At 37.6% G+C, this 24,144-nt stretch overlaps 1 protein-coding gene across 1 annotated transcript in view; it reads right to left on the reverse strand.

Moving 5' to 3' along the window:
• The window catches only part of LOC139724262 (hyaluronidase-like), a 59,042-nt gene that overhangs the window by 11,701 nt on the left and 23,197 nt on the right, over window positions 1-24,144 (reverse strand). The window lies entirely within an intron of this gene.

Consider the following 24,144-nt stretch of genomic DNA (forward strand, 5'->3'; position numbering starts at 1 on the left):
CGCATCTACGCTGCCCCATACGCATCTATACGCTGTGCGTATGGGGCTGCCGGTCGCAGTTAAGAAAAGTGGCACCCTAGCTGTATATACCACAACAGCGTAGTTCCCATCATTTTGACTGAGCGAGGATGACAATAAATTTTTGTAATAAAAAAAAAAATATATATACATATATATGGTTGGAAATAAAAGAAATATGGATATCATGATAGAATTTAATTTTTTTTAATGAATATTAATAATTGAATCATAGGGAAATATATATATCATATAGTCTGGCAAAAATAGTAAAAATTATGACTGATTGCCATTAAACCTAAAACAACAACAACAACAACCCATCATTCTTTCTTAACCCGTTGGTGTCCCGAGTATACTCGGGCTGACGTTTTCCAGGCTGTGGACTAGACCCGAGTATACTCGGGCTGAGCGAGTGAAATGAAAACGCATTTTTAAACATAGAATTTCACCAACAATTCGATGCCTATGTTAAAAATGAATTATATTTTGTGGGACTACATACAGCAAAGTTGCCATCTGTGTACATTTTGTGATGATTGGTCATATATCATGTCTATAAACAAGCAAAATATCGGCAAACATGAGTGAAATTTTCACGACATTCAGACCTTCGCAACGGTTGGGAAACTGACCAATGACGAGCAACCATCCGCACGCTCTGGCGATCTCATTTGCATCGTTATGCAAATTGCCACGCTCGAGTGAAAAGCGTGCGTGCGAGCACACAATGCTCTTGACCTTATTAGCACACATTTACATGATAAAGAATTGTGGCATACTACGTCGTATATATTAGTAATGTTACGGATTTTCTGTGAAAGCCATCTCAGCACGGCGACCTGCTTACCATACTGGCATGAAATGTTGGCCTTCTTCTGCTGAGTCCTGGGATTTACCAAAACTCGGCAAATTGAATAAAGTCAAAAGTAAAATCTTTAGCGTGTCCTTGCATGTTGTGTTGATGTTTTTGTGTGTGTGTGTGTGTGTGTTATCATGACAGCAATGTTACTTATAGTTGTTTGAAGGGTTTTACCGTCATGAATAATATTCTGATTATGTTGTAAAATCGTAAAAAACAACAACAACTTGGCCCGGAACAAACCTAGTACAGGATGTATGGCATACAAACAACGCAGTCGATTGTGCTACTTCATCGAAGTCGTATTCATCATGGCGTAAACACAGCGTCACATGTGCACTTGTTTTGGGCGAAAATATTTTGAATAGACCTGCTGGCAATTTGAGTATCGGGTTACATTGTATCTTTATGAATAGACTGGATGCAGATACAAAAACATTCCTAGATAGACCCTCTCTTTGACGCAATCTAAAAGGGCAGGGAATATCCAAAGCTTATGATACAGTGTACATCCTTTTATCTAAAAAAAACAACAACAACAACAACAACAACAACAACAACAACAAAAACGATTCCTCTTGAATTTTACCGTATTTTTCAATTATTTATAATTTTCCGGCAAAAACGCTAGTGTGAAAACGCTAACACCACGCCGATGTCGCTTTATTTTCATCCAACAAAAAAAGACAATGCAAAAAGAATGTACCGGTACACTACAATACATTATAATAAATAATACTGTAAATAAACAGAGTGATTTTTGTTTAAAACTGATTTATTTGTTTAGAGGGTAGTATAAAAACAGTATAGATAATCCCTTTTATGAGGAACTTTAGATATGATAACGGTACATTGGTCTAGATAAAGACTAAGCGCACCGCGTGACAGCTGCGGACATCATAACCCTTTGGATATTCCCTTCGCTGCCTTGAATAAAGACTAAGCGCATCGCGTTTACCACAGAACACCTGTGGACATACGGAAGACAGTGCTCTTCTTTGTATAGCGGTTAGTTTCGATTCAGAAGTATAGGGATATAAAAACGAGACCAAATTGGTTAAAAAATCATTTATTATGACGAAGCTACTCATTTGGAAATGCTATCATAGCTTGATAAGCATATCTCTGCCCGACAAACAAACTGACACCAAAAAGGTTTTGCCACCTCAGGTGGTACCAACAACCCATTTTTCGGGTCTTGGCCCATGGACTATAAATTGAAGTGTGTTCATGCTACATTAAGGGATAGCATATATAGCCAAGGGAAAACAAACCTGAATGGCCATCTTCAGAAAGCTATTTTTTGTTGGCAATTATGAATTACTTAACTATGAAATTGAAAGAAAAACATACAGAAAAACGACTGCCATTATTTATAATCAAGTTTCAATTATTTTTCTTTTATGATACATTTCCTTCGATTAGCGCTCCTTTATTCTTTCCCATTACATTTCATCACTTTCCTTTCCAGCTATCCACTTCATTCCCGCCTATACAAACGTATACAGATATTTTGCCCGTACATACAATCTAAAAAGATATTGCCATAAAACATAGATAGGCAAACCTGACCGGGTGTAACATTACATTTCGATTGCTAAAGTGTGATCGGATTACCATCCATCAAACAAAATTTAGAAGACCATCATATTTCTCCCCCCACCCTCTTTGATCTATCTCCCTCTCTTTCCAGTTATCCAATTCTTTGATTGAATAGTATCATTAGTGAAGATCACTTCTCGATGATGCTTTGCCAGTATTATATATATATAATATATATTATATATATATAACATATACATATATATATGATATATATATATATACATATATATATATTACACTCATCAAACAAAATTTAGAAGACCAGCCTATTTCTATTTTTCTCCCTCTCTCTTCCTCTCCCTTTCAATCTTTCTTCTCATCGCATAGATTCCAGTGTTTCGCCTGAAGACCGGAAGACCTCATAAATGTTCTATCAAATATACAAGTTCCACAAAACAATAGTCTTTCCGGTTATTGATGAGTTTTCATCATAATTATATTGTAACAAATAACTTCTGTCTTATCACTATGTGAAATCTTATTTCATATGATTCGTAATGAGCAATACTTCTTGGCAGTAGAGTTTTAAGTCAATCATAACATTGTACATAAAATCGGCAGCATTTAACCCCCTACTGTTAAATCACAAATGTGCTCGTTGATCTCTTTTATTTATCCCATGGAAACCTAAAGTCATATCTGTAGGCAGACATAATGGATAATTCCAGTGGGCAAACTTCTTATACAAAAAAGAAGAAGAAACTTCTGTGTGGATGGCAGGTACCGCAATAGCATGGATTTTTCAGATTTAGTTATCATAAGTTGTCAAAGAAAGCAAGAAAGATGCAATGATTTATTTGAATATTGAACATCCCATCAGGCTCTTGTCAACATTATGAAAGGGATAATTGCTGAAACAAAACCGAGAAACAAACTGAAATGAAAGATTGGTCTGCGAAACTCAACTTCGATGTTGCTTGAAGTTTTTTTTTTTCCTTTCTCTCATACTTATGAATGACAGTCTGATTACGTCATTTAAAGATCGTTCAAATAATCTACTTGGCCAACGAATCAAATAGAGGATATTCTATAGTCTATAACATTCATGCAACGCAAGAGCCGATGGTTATTGCCTTTATGGGGTCCTATATATTCATCATGGTGAAACACAGCCTAACATATGTTTTACGCAAGAATATTTTGAATAGACCAGGTGGCCAGAGTATCAGGTTACATTGTACCTCATTGAATAGACAGGATGTTGATACAAAGACATTCAATTTTTGCGAGAGATGGACCTGTGATAACCCATCGCTTCAATTGAAAGCATGAAGTGTTCTTGTCTTATCTCATGTGTATCGATATAATCAAATGTTTTCATGCTGCTATTGAAGTGGTTTATTCACTTATCGTGCCGGTGAAACATATATATATACACTCAGCAAAAAAAGTAAGTTCCCCCCTAACATTTTTGGATATATCTCAAAAAGTATTTTACGGATGTTCATAATTCGAACGGGAATGGATAGGGAATTTCATTACTCATAACATGAATGGCATATCATTGCCACCAGATATCATTATTGGTGTAAAAAATCGCATTTTATGTCAAAATGCATGGGAAAAAAGTTGCACTTTAGGCCATAGAGAGCATATTGTATACATTTCCTATGTAATTTATCAAATGATCTTTTTAAATTGTGTAATTCTCAGGAATTTCTTCAGGTACAATGTGCTTCTCTATTAAACAGATGTTATGCATACTTTTTGAACACTAGGCCTTCTCAATATGAAAATATTGGTAGAAGCCATGTGATTTGTAATTCCAATTCAGGTTGATCACATTAATGTGCCTGTGGGCATTTTGCATCATGCCCTCAAGTTGTAGATCAGTTTGCTGAGGGAAATGGCATCGAACGTATGGAGTGGCCTGCAAGATCCCCTGACTGTAATCCAGTAGAGAATCTTTGGGATATCATTAAGTGGAAAGCGAGCAAGAAGTTGAAAGATGACACTTCACTGCAAGAATTTCAGCGCATCTTGCAGAGAGCATAGACCAACATTGAGCGGCGCCAAGTACAAACTTTAGTTAACAGTTTGAGGAGGAGATGGCGGCTGGTCATTGCGGGTGGTGGACATATCAATTATCAAATACTTTATGCTCATGAAAAGAAAGAGATAGAGAAATATGCAATAACCCATGCTTAAATGTTCAGAATCATGAGTGATTGTTTGATTATTTGTGTAAAAGTCATTGCAAATCACTAAAGTGCAACTTTTGTTTCCATGCATTTTGACATTAAAAAAAAATGCATTTTTTCACACCAATAATGATATCTGGTGGCAATGATTTTCCACTCATGTTATGAGTAATAAAGTTCTTTATCCATTTCCGTTTGAATTATGAAAATCGGTTGAATACTTTTTGAGATATATCCACAAATGCTAGGGGGGAACTTACTTTTTTGCTGAGTGTATATATATATATATATATATATATATATATGAAAAGAAGAGTTTGTTCGCAAAAACCGATACGTCCATATTTGCCAAATGGAGATATTTGCGATTAAAGGTCAAGAAAAATAAAGAGAATAATAAGAACATTTTTGCTTCTTTTGACCATAACTTCAATAATGTACCTTTACTTCGTAGTGACCAATATATCATTTAAAAGGTGTTATTTAGTACTTTATGACAGACACCGTACTTTAAAATCTTCAAAAATGGACTTATCGGTTTTTGCGAACAAACTCTTCATATATATATAAGCATATAGCTGCTTTTAGGTAGGACTACATTTTTTCATTCCATTAGACTTCGTGAACTCATGCACATTGCAGCATTTTCATATTCATAAACGATTGCAGCAAATGCTCATTTCCTTTATACATTATGATTATTGAATGAGATTAGTTCTTCATTTCTTTCTTGTCTTTTATCGGGGGATGACTGGTACAACATGTATAAACAATAAAACAAATATTGAGTTACACTCATGACATAAGAGAAGAACTTTTCAGCAAAATTAGCCGTCTGTTATGAGAGATTGAAGAATGCCAGGAGAAATGTTGTTTATTTCAACAAAAATATTGTCTTTTCCTTAATTTCTCAAGTGATGTAATAATTTTAGGCCTTTAAGTCTGTTAGTAGAGCAGATAAGCCCTCAAAATCACGTGAATTGTGCAAAATTTGACTAAAGCATGAAACTTTCACCAGTGTTAGTACATACCATAAGATTTATTTTAAGATCGGGAGGTAAGTCTGATTTGACCTCTAATGACCTCCAGAGGTCAATGTACTTTAGATATCAGAAAATCAATGTTTTTAGACATTTGCGAATGATATATGTGGTTATGTTGCACTAAACATGCATTTATACCACAGAGAAATCATTTCCAGATTCAACAGAGCACTGACAGGTTATTACCTTTGACCTCTGATGACCTCCAGAGGTCAATGAACTTTAAATATCAAAATATCGATGTTTTTAGACATTTGTGAATGATATATGTGGTTATGATTCACTAAACATGCATCTATACTTCAGGGAAACCATTTTCTGATTCCACAGAGCATTGACAGGTTTTAACCTTTGACCTCTGATGACCTTTGGAGGTCAATGACCTCAAAACATTATATTGATCTGTGATGTCATTGGTTAATGGTAACCATTGTTAAGATGTACAAAACAAGCATATCTGTCTTACAATGAAATTGTCTTCATTTTCTAAAGAGCAGACAGGTTTCTACCTTTGACCTCTGATGACCTTGAGAGGTCAATGACCTCAGAATATCAGAATATTGAAGTATGACATCATTGGTGAAAGGTCAAACATGGTAAAGATGTACAAAACAAGCATATCTGTGTACAATGACATCGTCTTCATATTCCAAGGCACACAGACGAGTTTCTGCCTTTGACCTCTGATGATCTCGAGAGGTCAATGACCTCAAAGTATCAGAATAGTTTGGCATCATCAATGGTAAACATGATGATGTTCTAGAGAGCACTCGTAGGCCCTGCTTATTAACGAGCCATTACCGTTCACCTATGAAAATCACACAAGGTCAAATACCTCGAATGAAATGTGAGGATGTTAATATTGATATTGCGATAGTTAATAGTTAATAATTGTTTATAATGTAAGGCTTACAAACCATGCATTTCTGTTACCAAAAAAGTGGCTACTCATTCCTCATAACTTTTCAGGTAATTATCTAAGTCGGGTATGTGCACAGAGCAAGGGGTGTCGATCTGTTTTCACGTGGGGGGGGGGACTTGGAAAATATGTAAAAGCATAAGTTCATGGTGCAAAGGAATGAAGCGGAGGGGAGGGGGAGGATGTGGGTGGGGGATTGGATTTTTGCAGGTTTAGACCTGAAATCAGTGATTCAGTGTAGCTCTTGTTTAATGTGTGCGTCATCACTTATACGGAAGTTGATGGGGTGTGGGCGCATCTCACCTACCCTCCTCTCAAAGACAAAGTTTGTTTGTTTTTTTGTTTTTTTTAGAATCTGATGCATACGTTTTGGGGAATATTTGGAAAATTATGGATCACCAAGGTGTACCAAGTCTATATGGATGGGAACCCAGCAAGCGCAGCGTTGGCGAGGGTAGGGTATTCCACTCCCATTCGAGAGAGCTCTTGTATTTTGAGAAATGAGATTCAACAACCTGGCACACAGGCACTTTTGAAGGAATACCTCGAAATTTGTATCAAAAAGGTGTAGTAAGTCAGCCATCTATGGAGGGAGACCAATCGACAGAAGGATGTGGGTGAGGTATCCCCCTCCCACATTATGGAGCTTTTGCATTCTTTTGTTTGCAATTCAATGATCTCGTGCCACTCTTGGTTGAACTACCATTTTGAAAAAAAAAGTCCATACCCAAATGTGTAGCCATAATCAATGCGTGGAGGAGAGGTTGATACAGCGAGAGGAGGGTATGAAAGGGGCTGTCCCCCAATCCTTCCCATGCGAGGGAGCCTTTGCAGTAAGAATAGAAATGTAAAAAAAAAAATCTAGTATACACATTTATGATGGAATATTTGAAATTATCAGTAAAAGGAGTGTACCAAATCTAAGGGTAGAAACCGAGGAGGGATTGTTAATTGAAAGATACACTACCCCCTCCAACAAGAGGGATTTTCTTTAATATGTCGGAACTGAAATTAAAGATCTAGTACATACTTTGTAATGATATAGAACAAAAATGGCACAAAAGCACTGAGCGTATATGGAAGGGGACATAACGAAAGATAGTGTGGGGGAGGGGGTATGCAAAGGAGATTCTGCCTTTTAATCTGGTGCATACTATAGCTGAAATGTTCAGTGACAATTCATTTTCTGTCAAAAAAGTGAAGAAAAAAATCTCCATCTCAGGAAATACTTGGAAGCAAAGTTCTATGTCCCCACCATTCTCCCATATTTTCTCGGGAGGCGGGGCAAATACCTCTTGCCCTCCAAAATGAACAATCGTGCATATATAGGAAAGCCTTTTCATCTTTGGAATTCAAATAAAAATATCTCTTAAAAACATTTTTCATAGAATAAGGGAAATTATCATTCCCCAAAGTATGTTATATCTGTGGAAGGAACCAAACAGGGGGAAGGAGTCTATTGAAAGGAGATATCCCCTCTCACAGAAGGGAGATTTTGCATTTCAGAATTAAATTTTAACAATCCGATGCACATTTAAAGTGAAAGACTTGGGCAGTTTTCTGTCTAAAAAGCAAAAAACAAAAAACAAAAACAAAAACTAACAACAACAAAACATAGTCCACATCTCAGAATTTAATGGGGTGGGGGTCAACTATCCCTGCCACCACCCCACCCCTCCTCCAAACTGATGCCCCGGTATGTGCATGTGTTTTATTCCACTTGTTGAAAAGAAGAGAGAGTTTTAAGAAACAATATTGTTCAGTGGTCGCTATCCCAGTCAAGTAAATTGTTTATCAATAAGGTGATTTCCTTCACCTGTATACCTTAAGATGATGTAGGCCTGGTATTTGCCTTGCACGTTATTACATCTATTTCTTTTTTAGTATTCTCGTTTATATTTTGATGTGAAAATTGTTTACTTTGCCACGATTTTATTTGTACATAGAAAAAACAATCCAAGACTGAAAATGAAACTGATACAATATTTAATGATTGACATGATGCACATATTGTGTATTTCTATAGCAATAAAAGTGAGCAATTCAAAAGGCGTGTACTCATTTCACATGAACATTAGCGATGATCCTCTGACCTCTGGAGGATATTGAAAGATATGCATCAAAATGTAAGAATATTTATGTCTGGTCTCATTGGTTTGTAATGGCCAGCTGCTTATGAAATAATAATTGTATTAAAAAAATGCATTTTGTGTGTGTGTGTGTGTGTGTGTCCAAAATTGTATGCAGAGTATTCCACACACAGTTCAATTTTGACTTCCATCTAGGACAATGAGCGGTTACTTTTTTCTCAACTACACTATAATATCAAAATCTATTGAAAAACACGGTGGCGGCTGGGTCTAACACATTATCATTCCTTTTCGTTGGAGATCCATGCGGGATGGTCAAAACAAACATAAAAAACAGATATCTCAGACCTAATTGTTATAACAAAGCATCATCCTCATATACCCAACCCAACCCTCTATGCCCAGACAATGTAAACTACCCCATGGACTTACTTGGAGCTTTAGAATATCCTTTGTCAACAGAGAGAGACATCCAAACCTTTGCAGTGCCGACTAAGATCTGCCATGGAACTGATTAGTATTGGCTCTGCATCATTGACAGCAGATCTCGTTTCCTATTCTCCTTCTTCTTCTTCTTCATTATACTGTGTAATCTTGTAATCTGCCACGGAGCCTTTTCTTAATTGGTTAAAGAAGGTATCCAACGAGCTATATGAAGCAAAAAACAACAAACAAATGCAAAAACAAAAAGAGAGACAAATGTATCTTTAATAACAGAGCTGAATATTGAGTATCTCTCTCCTGAAGTGTTTCAAAGAGATACAAGAGACAGTGGCCGAGAGTAGCCGCCACCTTTTTTGGGAGTAGGCCTACTTTGTGTTCTTGCAAATGATGCCTGACATTTTTGGTCATTGGCCCTTTTTGAAGAATGCAGCAATAGAGCCACAACTTCCTGCGGAGTGGATATTGTGGGGTTCTTGATGCAGAACATCAACGCTGAATTTGCCTGTGCTGTACTTTCTTACAGGGATTGCCACTGTTGTTTTGTTTTGTTTTGCTTTGTTTTGTTTTTCAAGTGTGGCTGTAACACTGCTTGTTTTGCATATGATGGTCATTGCAGCTAAAGAGTGCATATCTTCTCTGGATCATTCCAAACTTCATGATGTTTCACCTGGGTGAATGGATCCCAGATGATGCATGCATATTCCAGGACAGTCCTGAGCGGCATGGAGTAGCAAAACACCTGAACTTTATGATACTCGTATCTTCGTCTAGAGAGAGTCTTTGGTTGAAGTATAACCTTTTAAAGCTGCTGTGGCGATTTAATTGCAGCTGAGCCTCCTATTGGAACTCCAAAATATTTTGCACAATCCGCTTTCTCCATGGTTTGCCATGAATGCTTATCTATTCCCTGGGTAGGTCTCGGATGGCAATAGTTAGTTGCAATACACAGGATTGCTTCATGTGGAATGCATGTTGGGCCTCACAGTATGTCGAAGTTTTCAAGATGGTCCATGATGTCGCAGCTGTGGACCGTATACTCCAGGACCATGAGTCATTCATCGCAGTCATACTGTAACAACCCACCAGCTTTACACTGGCCAATACAAGCCCACCAGCTGGAAACTATGCAAATATTGCCCATGAGCTTGACACTTAGGCAAACCAGTCCCGTAATGAGTCCGACAAATGGGGGAAAAGATCTATGAGACTTACACTGAATAGATTAAACACTCTGTATATCAGTCTCGTGGGCCTTGTTTTCCTCGAGTGTCGAGATAATGGCCATATTTGCCTATATTTGCTAGTCTACATAACTAACCCAAACATAACAGTTATATTTGAAGTCACTGCCATCACTCAAGAAACTTAAGCTTTATTTCTGAAGTAATTGACCTCTCACATTTCAGAAACCTGTTACTATAAACCAATGCTCTGTGGAATATGCATACATACTTTGATCAAAACGTAAATGCGTGATTTGTACATGATTAAGCATTTACGATTACACCAATGAAGCCAAACATCAATGCAGGTAAGCCTACACATGTGACCTCAGTGACCTCTCATTGTCCTGAGAGGTCAAAGTTGGATATAATGCACAGGCTAATGACCATTGTTCCATGGATGACAAGATTCTTCTATTATAGCATAAATGATTGTACATCGGGTATTACAAAGTTGACCATTGACTATACACAGAATATCAATATTCTGATATTTTGAGGTCATTAACCTGTCACCTTCCTCAGAGGTCAAAGGTAGAGACACTTGAGTAATTTCTCTTGCTCTGTGGAATAGGAAAACCATTCAATTGTAATACAAATGAATATAACATCTAAATCATGTTTGTCATCAACCAATTGCACCAAATATCAATGTTCTGACATTTTGAGGTCATTGGCCTCATCATAGGTCATCTGAGGTCATCAGAGGTCAAAGGTAGAAATCTGACTCGATAGGCTCAGTGGAACATTGAGGCAATTCCTCTTACAAAAATTAGTTTTTAGTACGTAATTATCGTGTTTCAGTTATGAGTGACGCATTAAAATATCAATTTTCTGACATTTTGAGGTCATTGACCTCTGGAGGTCATCAGAGGTCAAAGATAGAAACCTGTCAGGGCTCTGTGGAATATAAAGACAATTTCACTGTGACAAAAATTAAGTTTTAGTACATCATTACTGTGTTTTATCATTAACCAATGATGCAAAATATCAATTTTCTGACATTTTGAGGTCATTGACCTCTGGAGGTCATCAGAGGTCAAAGGTAGAAACCTGTCAGGGCTCTGTGGAACATAAAGACAATTTCACTGTGACAAAAATTAAGTTTTAGTACATCATTACTGTGTTTATCATTAACCAATGACGCAAAATATCAATTTTCCTAGATTTTGAGGTCATTGACCTCTAGAGGTCATCAGAGGTCAATTCAGACTTACCTCCCGATCTTAAAATTAATCTTATAGCATGTATTAACAATGGTGAAAGTTTCATGCTTTAGTCAAATTTTGCACAATTCTTCGGCTTATCTGCTCTACTAGTGTGGCTTGTGCTTGTCATACTTCTATGATCATGTCGGCTTCTTCACAGCTGCTGGAGTATACGCGATGGCCAGCCTTTTTTGTTGCTAAATTTAATTAACTTCTGCGTCGAATTCGGGAATGGTCACCTGCGACCCTGTTTGAAAAGACGCTCTCTCACATGGAGACGAATTTGAATTGTCTATGGGCATTCTAATTTGAATACGTTTTTTGAAGTGATAGGATATAGTGAGAGGAAACTGAGATTAAATTATGAACATATTCATGGCGCTATCTTTTTTTTCTTTTATTTTGTCGACGAGTTTGAATTACCTAACTGTAAAATTAGAAAACAAACGTACACACACACACACACACACAGAAAAAAAAATGACTATGAAACCTTCGCATAATGTTAAACCATTTTAAACATTCGAATATGCCATTTTCTCTTCCTTTGTAATGCATTTGCCTCGATTCGTGCTCCTTCTTTTCATCTCATTGCATCACATTACTTTCCTTTCCAGCTATCCACTATGTCTTCTTCATTATCATCTTCAATTAGTCGTCTAGATTGAATATCCTCATTGATGGTGGCGATCACTTATCCAAGATACCTTGCCCGTATTATTATGTATAATCTAATAAGATATCACCATAACACAGATTATAGGCAAACCTAGCCGTGTATAATATTTCATTTCGTTTGCAAAAGTGTGTTCAGATTACCATCCATCGAACAAAATTTAGAAGACCAGCCTATTTTATCTTTCTCTCTCCAGCTCTCAATCTTTCTTCTTATCGCATAGACTCCGATGTTTCATACGCAGACCGGAAGAGCTTATAAATGTTCCGTCAACTGACTTGAACATGTGTTTTATAAAATTATATAGTTGTAAGTGTATAATATTCTCCACCCTTTCTCATGTCTCTCTCTCTCTCTCTGACACACACACACACACACACACACACACATATATATATATATATATATATATATATATAGACAAAACAATAATCTATCCCGTTTGCTGATGACTTTTATCATATATATCATACCACTGTGTAAGATTTAATCTCACTTGATGTGTAGTGATCAACCCGACATTACGGTATAGGGTTGTAAGTGAATCGTGATTGCACATAAAATTTGCAACATTAAACCCGACAGGAAACCTACAAATGCGCTCGTTGATCTCCTTTATTGATCCCATGGAAACCTAAGTCATATACGGTGTAATTATGGTCGAAATCTGGAGGCAGTCATGATGGATAAATTCAAAAAGAAAACGTCTCTATACAAAATAAATAAATAAATAAATAAATAAATAAATAAATAAATAAATCATGGATTTCACAGGTTTAGTCATCATTAGTTGTCAAAGATTGCGAGAAAGGTGCAATGATTTATTTGAATATTGAACATCCCATCAGGTTTTTGTCAACATAATAAAAATTGTTGAAACAAAACCGAGAAACCAACTCAACTGGAAGATTAGTTCGCGAAACTCAACTTCGATGTTGCTTGAAGTTGTTGTTGTTTTTTTCTGTCATACTTATGAATGACGGCCTGCTTATAAGATCGTTAAAAGAATCTACTTGGCCAACGAACCAAATGGAGGATCCCTGTATAGCATTCATACAACGCAAGAGCAGATATTGCTACTATGGGGTCCTATATTCATCATGGTGAAACACAGCCTAATATAATTACGCACGTGTATTACACAAGAATACTTTGAATATACCAGGTGGCCAGATACGGAAGCTTTAAAGTGCCATTGGACTTGGAGACTTGGCGAGATAAATTATCTTGTCAAGTCAACATAATAGCTCTATCATGTCGACTTATCAACTTAATAAGTTGACATGGAGACAAAAATTATCATGTCAAGTCGATTTCTAAAAATTTAAATGTCGTCATGGCAACATAATATATCTTGCCAAGTCACATCTAAAAAGTTACATGTCGTCATGGTGAGATAAGGTATCTTGCCAAGTCGACATCTAAAAAGTTACATGTCGTCATGGTGTGATAAGGTATCTTGCCAAGTCGACATCTAAAAAGTTACATGTCATCATGGTGACATAATGTATCTTGCCAAGTCGACATCTAAAAAGTTACATGTCGTCATGGTGAGATAAGGTATCTTGCCAAGTCAACATCGAAAAGAAAGTTACATGTCGTCATGGCGACATAATGTATCTTGTAAAGTCGACATCTAAAAAGTTACATGTCATCATGGTGCATAAGGTATCTTTCCAAGTCGACATCTGAAAAAGTTACATGTCGTCATGCCTACATAACGTATCTTGCCAAGTCGACATCTGAAAAGTTACATGTCATCATGTGGATATAAGTTATCTATCCAAGCTGAATAAATTTGCAAGAATTTGCATAATTAATGAATTTCACTATTTCGTGTAGAAGTTTGAAGCCCTCACCAAGCCCTATCAGATAAAGCAATCAAACTTAAAATCGGCCATGAAATGACGGAGAAGTAGCATTTTCTAACATTTGAGCACACACGGACAGACGCACGGACGCATGGACGGACACCCACACACACGCATTCACTTGTTATATTTGATGGTTTTGATTTCATTTTTTGGTAAAATATACACCATGGTATTAAATTTGATCATCTTCCTCCTCATCTTCTCTCACCCTTTTTATAGGTCCTGATCAAGCAAGAATCACAAGGATTATGTGAGATATGCTGTGATAGAAAGAAAGACAGCTTTTTCATTCCATGTGGGCACACACTCTGCCTTCCATGCAGCACATTCTTTGAAGAGAATGAAGGAAGTGATTGCCCATTTTGCAAGCAGAAAATACAGTCTGTTCGCAGTTTGTATTACTAGCTACCTTAGACCCTTACTTTGTGTCTGAAAGGGGTGCATTAATGCATAATGATCTCCCAGTTCATGCCTATGTGGCCGTCCTCGATAAAAGGGGAATTCCACCCAAGTCAGTCCAATGTTTCTGCAGTGTGTTCCTAAAAAAAGGGAAACCAAACCTCAAAGGTAAATTATATCACAAATGTATAGTTTTTTTTTGTAATTTGTGTGCTGGATTAGAAAGTAGCACATAAAGTTAAATTTGACACCTTGCTTACGTCAACATTGCCATGGGTTTTGTTACAGATCGAGTAAGGTTTCTTTGAAGGAAAATGATACATCTACTTTTTCCAAGTTTCAAAGAACCCTAACTCTCTAACTCATGTCAACGTTGACGCAAGCAAGGTATCAAATTAAAGCTGGAGAGCTACTTTTTAAACCATTTTACAAATTACAAGAAAAAAAAAACCCATGTATTGTTCAGTTGACTTTTGAACTTGCCTTTCCTTTTTAGGAACACACTGTATGGAAGACGATGAATTAAAAAAAAATAATTGATCCAATCATGAGTGAATAAGGAAACTACAATCATTAACATTATCTAGTACTTCATTGTCAGTTATGCAAAATGGCAATGATGATGAAATCACAGTATTTTTAGGAGTAGTTCTCCATTCACATTTTACACAAAATTTCTCATTTTCCAGAGTATGTATTTTCACATCTTAAACTCTGAGTATAGTATTTAGAATAATTGTCACTCTTTGTCAAACAACTACTTAGAGTATAGGGTAGAACAAATGTAGCTTTCAACAAAATTTAGAAAATGGGAAATTCTTATGTACGGAGAATGCAATGGAGACTTGATGACCCATGCACCATGACGACATGTAATTTTTTTGTAAGTCAACTTGGCAAGATACCTTACGTCACCATGACGAAATGTAACGTTTTAGATGTCGACTTGGCAAGATACCTTATGTCATCATGACGACATGTAACTTTTTAGATATCAGCTTGGATAGATAACTTATGTCGCCATGATGACATGTAACTTTTCAGATGTCGACCTGGCAAGTTACCTTATGTAGGCATGACGACATGTAACTTTTTCAGATGTCGACTTGGCAAGATACCTTATGCACCATGATGACATGTAACTTTTTAGATGTCGACTTGGCAAGATACATTATGTCACTATGACGACATGTAACTTTTTTTCGATGTTGACTTGGCAAGATACCTTATCTCACCATGACGACATGTAACTTTTTAGATGTCGACTTGACAGGATAATTTTTGTCTCCATGTCAACTTATAAAGTTGATAAGTCGACATGATAGAGCTATTACGTTGACTTGACAAGATAAATTATCTCGCCAAGTCTTCAAGTCGAATGGCACTTTAAAGCTTCCGTAGCCAGAGTATCAGGTTACATTGTACCTCCATGAATAGTCAGAATGTTGATACAAAAACATCCCTGGACGCGCTCGTAGACGCCATCTGAAAAGTTGGAGATTATGAGCATAATAGAGATGTTCAAAGGCCGATTACAGACAGCCAGTTTTTTTTTCTGCACCGGTCCATCGAATACATTATAATGAGGTGCTTCGTATGTATTATGTAACCTCTTTTTACGGACCCCAATGATTTAATGGTTGTTGGGAATCGAATGTGGAAGTTCTCATGTGGTTGTTACCAACATTTATCATAGCATTTATACTTCGACAATGACATACGCTGCAATAAAGTGAGAAACAAGACATATGGCAGAAGTTTTTTTTTTCCTTTTCTATCTCTTTCTATCATACGCTTAGCATTCACGGGAAATTGTATATAAAAATTACGATGTTGGGTATTTTGATGCTTGCAGCATTTTCAAAGAAACCTTGGGATAACTAGACCGGTGGTGTAACGTAAAACATTTTCTTGAATAAAGAAACGATTCAATCAATATATATATATATATATATATATATATATATATATATATAATGCCCGTGTTTTGTTTCAAGCACGACAGCTAACAGCGCACTTGCTCCTATGTGAATAGTCGTAGCCTTCTTGTGGGTAAGGGGATGCAGGGGGCGTTCACTCAACAACAACAACAACAAAAAAGGGGGGGGGGGGGGTCAGTTCGTTCCTTGATTCTCATTTCAGGTAGACTAGACTAATGATTTTATCAAAACATTTGGCTGGAGTATGACCTCAGTACTGTATCGATACAACAGACATTTCTAGAAGCCTGGTCGCGGATGATGGCTTTCAGAGGTGTAATTCGCCTTTCATGTGTGGCACAATGCGTTCTTTTAGTGGTTTATAGTGACCTCGTCTAGAGCCACTCTGTCTATTTTCCAATTGGTCTACCGGCAAATCGTCTATAACCGATTCGTCTAATACCCATCTGGTCTACAACTTGTTTTGTCTATAGTACACATATTGTCTAATAGTCATTTTGCCCACTACCTGTACTGTCTAATACTCAACTCGTCTAAGGAGCATTTTGTCTACTGAGCAATTGATCTAACAGCCAAGTCGTCTATACTCACAATGTCTATTTGTCATGTCGTCTAATATCCATTTCGCCTACTGCCACTTTGTCTACTCCCACCTCGTCTACATTCACTTTGTCTAGTTATCATATCGTCCAACCCTTAGTTCGTCTATACCCAACTGGTCTACTCCCAACTGGTCTACACCCAACTGGTCTATACCCAATTGGTCTACTCCCAACTGGTCTACACCCAACTGGTCTATACCCAATCGGTCTACTCCCAACTAGTCTACACCTAACTGGTCTACTCCCAACTGGTCTACTCCCATCTGGTCTACTCCCAACTCGTCTACTCCCAACTCGTCTACTCCCAACTAGTCTATATCCAATATTGGTCTACTCCCAACTGGTATATTCTCAACAATTTACCCAAACTTATCATTCCTATCTGGTCATGCTAATAATGAATATACCACTTTGTCTAGTGCCCAGTCCGTCTCACTGTCACGAACTATTCATTAAACCCTGCCATGGTACAAAAATCAATAATAGTCTATTCTTTAAAGTTGTTAATTATTCCGCACATGCTGAATATAAAGACATATTAATGGTGAGACACGACTATCCAGTCAACATCCTGGCCGTATTTTTATCATGCTTATGTATCAAAGTTGAATGGATGGAGAGTTGAAGTTTGGACATATAAATGCTGCATGATTGCTTCTGATATAAATCACACATCCATCACAAATATGACACACCACGTTTTTCACACTGTGACATTATTTTTTTTTAATAAAAAGTAATAAAATTGTCATAATTAGAACAAAAAAAAATTAAACCAAATGGGGCAACAAGAGTGTTCAACCTATTTCAATGGAAAAAGAAACTGGGTGAAGTAGACTTAAGTAAGGAGTTTGGAGTATCTAGGCAAAAAAAAAAAAAAAAAAAAAACCTATACCAGTTGGGAGTGGACCAGTTGGGTGTAGACGAATTGGGAGTGGACCAGTTGGGAGTAGACCAATTGGGTGTAGACTAGTTGGGTGTAGACCAGTTGGGTGTAGACCAGTTGGGTGTAGACCAGTTGGGAGTAGACCAGTTGGGAGTAGACGAGTTGGGAGTAGATCAGTTGGGAGTAGACTAACTGGTTATTAGACTAATTGAGTATTAGACAAGGTGGATGAAGACCAATTGGCTATTAGACAAACTGAGCTCTAGACTATTTCATTCATAGACCTAATGATTAATAGACGAAATGGTCAATAGACATAATGGGTATTAGACGAAATGTGACTTAGACAAATTAGAGATTAGATTAAATGGTTAGTAGACGAAATGGCAATTAGACTGTGGGAAAATTGATTAAAAGATAAAGGGTTTTATGTAATGGATGTGTGTGTTGTAGTGTAGTAATGAAGGTCAGAAGGTTAACATAACATTACAGCTTCAATCACACAAACAAATCAAAAGGCGTGCTCAATCAATCTCCCTTTTTTAACTTTATGATCCACCTGGAGAGAAGTTCACACAAATGATTGAAAGGAGTCAAATATTCCCTTTTCTGTTTTTATTACAAAATATAACTCTGGTAGGTATGTTCAAATCAAAATATTGCACAAGTCAGGAGAGCGTAATTTGACATCGTGAAACACTCAAGAAATGTGGGAGTTCACACGTACGACATGTAGAATGCAGCGCTACAGAGTACAATATACAATCAATATAAAAAAATGAGGACATACCAACTAAATGAAAGTCAGCGTACATGAAGTCCAGATAAAAGCAAGTGTATGGCGAATTAGAGTCCACAGTCCACGGTCCATTTAACTAAGCGATTTAAGCGTGCCGACTGGTTAAGGTGAGCGAATCGCTGTAGCAGAAGACCAAAATGATGAACTGGAACGGTTACAGAAAAAGGGGCTCGACGAACGGGATCCTGCGGAGCTGAGCGGACGCGATGCGATGAAGAGCTCGATGCGGGGATCGTTCGGAGATTTGATGCGACACTCCGTCGTACGGGGCTGAAGAGCCAAACGGAGGTTGAGATGGAATGCAGCTCTCTACCAGCGCGGTGAGTCGGGCGTCGGCAGGAGGCTGAAGAAAACAGAGTTCGACAGGACGGTGAGTCGCCTGGAACGATGTAGATGTAGATCTAGATGCTCAGCCGGACAGCGGGTCGTCCATGGCGGGAGCGATGGATGGATGCGGTCACTCGACAACAATGTCAATGAAACGGGGCGTGTCGGAGGACAAATATAAATGAAAATTCTGTGTCGGAGGCAACAAAACTGCGAAGCTCCATCCCCGGATCTCTGGTACGGTGCGCAGAGAGGACAGCGGCCGGGTAGAAACTTTAAACAGCCAGAGGGCCCATAAAAACACAGAAGGTGGAAGGTGACTCTACCGCAGGACAGATCCGGAGGTCATTCCTCAACGGGGGTTGAAGCGGGAGTGTTTCGATGATGCGAAGGATCGTGCGACATCTCACAAGTGCGATGGGTGACGCGCGAATAACGATCGCGATTGGTCAAAAGTAGCGTTAATGATACTGATTACGCACTTAATACGCACTAAAAATCTACAGTGATTGGATTAACACTATATCATGAATAATAAAATCTACGTAACGTGTGCTACATTATTGCGACACGACATGACTGTGAACCGGTCTGAACCAGATTGGAAGGTCAACCAACTATACATGGAAATTTCCACTAGCTATGGGCGTGTTTATACAGAGAAGTAAAATACGCGCTCATGCCGGCTCATGCCGGCTTATGCCGGCTCATACGAGAGGACCTCTCGAATTTTGCTCTGTATAAACACGGCGTATGCCGGCATACGCCGCCAAATGCAGGCTCATGCGAGAGGTTCCGTCCGCCACCTTTTGAGGTGGCCGATGCGAGAGGAGCCTCGCGTATTTTGCTGTGTGTTTATACAGACGACCGAAATTCGAGAGGTAACCGGAAAGCGCGTATTTTAATATCTGTCATGATCGAACCACGTCTTCTCCTTCTTACTGAAAAACTGGATTTCAATTGATCATTTGGCCGGGTGGTTGTCAAGAGGAACGTTACAAGAATGACCTTCAAGCTTGGTGGTCCTGATGACTTTGCCGGTGCCATATTGATTTTTTTCATTTTTTTTTCCCATCATGCAATAAACTGCACTGCGAACGTGACCTATGCTTGACCCCAAAATTCGAGAGGTCCGGTTCAGCTGAGGTCCGCTCGCATCGGCTCGCATCGGCTCGCATGAGCCGGTATTTTGACTTCTGTATAAACACGAGAAATAAGCGCTCATGCGGGAGGTAAAATACCGGCTCATGCGCGCCGATGCGAGAGGCTCCTGTATAAACACGCACTATGTAAGGCTGGGGAAATCTTACCGACATTCAATACTGAAACAGTGACAAAATTAAACTAGCCATTACACAGGGCTACTACACACAAAGTAATGAGCGGCTAATCGAGCCACTACAAGACTAATTGGCATTTAGACAAAATGGTTGGTAGACGGAGGAAAAAATGGCCGCCCTTCGCATGTGGACGTGAGTACTTCACGGTGAGAGCAGAATTCTTTTATCGGTGACGAATATGACCAAGAGTGACTTTTAAGTGGTAAATTTTCTTCCTCTTACTTTTCTGTAACTTTTGTGAAACTCAGTGTGGATTTCGTATGCAACTGTGGTCACAATCATGGAGAAAAATTCACCGTACGCAAAGAAACCAAAGTTGATCAATGATCATGCGGACACTGCGGTTCCTCCTCGTGAGTCTCCCGGAGCCGCCGGCGACGTTCTAGCGCGTGACCCCTCTGCTAGACGAGAGCTTCTATCTGCTACGGACAAGCCGTGCTACGCTGCTGTAACAGCCGCCGGCCTATCGAGCTCACAACCTCCACAATGGTTTGTACAGTTTTTCACTGAATTTGAGAATAGACTGGATGTTCGCATTGAGTCACTGCTTGACAAAAAATTTGGCGACCTCACATCTATAGTCACAGAACACGATGAGAAGATCAAGAGCCTCTCTTTTGATATCGCTAACCTGAGAGATACTGTACAGGCGCTTCAGACTGACAATGGAAAGCTGGAGAGGAAACTGGACGATCTTGAAAATCGTTCACGACGTAATAATCTTGTTGTCTTTGGGATTCAGGAGTCCAACAACAAGGAGGACTGCAAGAAACTCATTCAAGATTTCCTGCGCTTCGCAGATGTCCCCGAAGAAGACATCAATGATATCCAGCGATGTCATCGAACACCGTCATTTCGACCTCAGGGATAGGAGAATGCTCCACATCATCCAAGAAGGATCCACATAGGTTTTGGTTCCTTTACTGCAAAGGAGAGGGCACGCAAGGCTTGTATCAACAAGCTGAAGGCTACAAGATCGCTGTACCTGGATCACAAAGCATTCGTTGCAGAGGATCTCTCACAACATGTTCTTCAACTTCGAAAATCCAAGGCTGGTGCATTCAAGCGGCTCAAGGAGGAGGGCAAGCGCCCCTTTTTTATTTTTCCTGACAAGCTGTGCTTTAGAAATCCAGACGGAAAGATCACCACAGCATAATCTTTAACACTATGGTATATTTTCTGGAAAGTCGGTTATCACATCGCCACCCATGTTGATTGTTTTTTATTGGTTCATATACCTTGCTATGTTATCATTAAGATAGTCGTGACCAGGAAAGATATGTGCTTTCATCATTTTAGAAAATGATCATTACCTGTACCATATTTGTATTAAAAAATAGTAGCACTTACACTAGTTTGACCAGTGAGCACCTTCTTGAAGGATATTTTTGTTTTTTGTTTTTTGATAAACACAAAAGGTATTTATCACACATCATATTTGGACACAATTCAAATATGATAAAAAAAAAATCACGATTTGTTTCCATTGTACAAAAGTAACTATCACTATTTTTTCCGGAATTATTTGACTTGTTTAAGATGACAAACATGGTTGACCTTTGAGGAATTCTGTGTGTTTATTAAATGATGAGATACAGTTGTATACAGTCACCCCTAAAGTGTCAGGATAAGGTGAGTAGTGATATCTTATGATTTAAGATATAATCTGGGGCTGAAAATACTTTTGTATTTTTTTAGTGTGTATAAATTTTATATGGTGGAGACAGGGGTCATAAGACCATTAAATTGTTTTTGTTTGTTATTTTAGAGTTTAAATTTCAAAACTTATGCATGTACTGTATTTTGCATCTTCTGTTTGAAGGCACTCTAGTCATCTTTCAGTTACAGTTCTGCTCGAATCGCCACATGCCTTGCACTTTTGGTTTGGGCTGTTTTTTTTATTTGAGGCCCTTTACCTTGTAACCTAGTGCAACTCTTTTTTCTTCATTAGTTGTCCTAAATCTGTTTTCATTTGATGATGTTGGTGTCAATCACTTTGAATAAGTTTTTTGTTTATGCAGCTTTTTTTTTCTTGTGGAATGCTTTCAGTGCTTAAATTCATAATACCCAATCTGATTTTATGGATTACATATTTTTGTTATCTCTATTTATACAGATGTGTACTAATTCATTGTGTGTTAAATATTTACATTATGGATGTTAGATTATCAACTTTCAATTGCCGGGGTATACAAGATCATATAAAAAGGCGAAAAGTGTTCCATTACTTACGGTCAATTGACAGTGATATAATTTTTTTTACAGGAAACCCACTCTTCTCCTTGTGATGAATCTTATTGGAAACAGCAATGGGGTGAAAGGGCCTTTTTTTCAAGCTATACATCTAATAGTAGGGGTGTCGCTATTTTAATTCGTAATCATATTTCATTTACTCTTAATTCTTTATTTGCTGATCCTAATGGAAGATATTTGATTTTATCAGTGGTAATTAATAATGTACCTTTAACTTTAGTGAATGTTTATGGTCCCAATAATGATGACCCTGATTTTTTTCTCCAAATATTTGCTAAGATTGAACAATTCACTTATACCCCCCTGATATGTGCTGGAGATTTTAATGCTGTTTTGACACCCTTGGACTATAAAGGTGGTAAGCAAACTCATGCAAATGTTAAATCTAGGGATATGATTTCAGTTTTAATGGAAGAATTCAATTTACATGATATTTGGCGAGACTTTCACCCGAACCTAAAACAGTATACAAGACACCAAAAGAATCCTATAGCTCTTTCTAGATTAGATTTTATATTAGTCTCAGAAAATTTTGTTAATAATTGTGTTAGTTCAAAGATTCTTCCTGGGATTCAGTCTGATCACTCAATAGTTGTTTTAAATTTTAAGGACTCGCAAGTAAAAAGGGGGCCAGGGTTTTGGAAACTTAATTGTAATTATTTACATAATGATTCAGATTTCATTAACACCGTAAAAGTGAAAATTGAAGAATTTAAAATTGTACATCGTTATTCTGAATGCAATCCTAATATTATATGGGATTCTTTGAAATGCTCAATTACAGCGACCTGTATAGAGTATAGTTCTCGGAAAAAGAAGGAAAGAAATTCCAAAAAAGAAAAATTGTTTAAGAATATTGAGGAAGTTCAGATGAAATTAAGCAGAGATACAAGTAATAAACACTACATTGAAGAACTGGAAAATTTGAACTCTCAATTAAATAAAATTTTTGATTATGAAACCCAAGGCTTAATCATTCGTTCGAAAGTTCGTTGGATAGAAGAAGGAGAAAAGAGTTCGAAATATTTTTGTAATCTTGAAAAAAGGATGGGTGAAAAGAAAAGTATATATAGAATTAAAAACGAAATTGGTGTTGTTATCTCAGATCAAACTAAAGTAGAGAATGAAATTTATACCTTTTTTCAGACTTTATATAAAAATCATATTGAGGATAATGAAGAAGTTGTGGATGATTTTTTGGAATCCATTGATATACCTACTTTAAACGAGAATGATAAATATTTCTTGGAAAAACCACTTTCTAAAAAAGAATTATATGATACGCTTTTATCAATGAAACACAATAAATCTCCGGGATTTGATGGGCTCCCCGCAGAATTTTATGTAGTTTTTTGGCAAGATATCTCTGATTTACTTTTAAATTCCCTAAATTTTTCCATGGAAAATGGCTTTATGTCTTCTTCCCAGCGGAATGGTATAATCACTCTGATTCCAAAAAAAGATAAGGACCCTTTGTTTTTAAAGAATTTTAGAC

Source organism: Diadema antillarum, unplaced genomic scaffold, assembly GCF_040938485.1.
Source record: "Diadema antillarum isolate AM-2024a unplaced genomic scaffold, OU_Dant_1.0 scf00000210, whole genome shotgun sequence".
In the NCBI taxonomy this organism is placed as follows: domain Eukaryota; kingdom Metazoa; phylum Echinodermata; class Echinoidea; order Diadematoida; family Diadematidae; genus Diadema; species Diadema antillarum.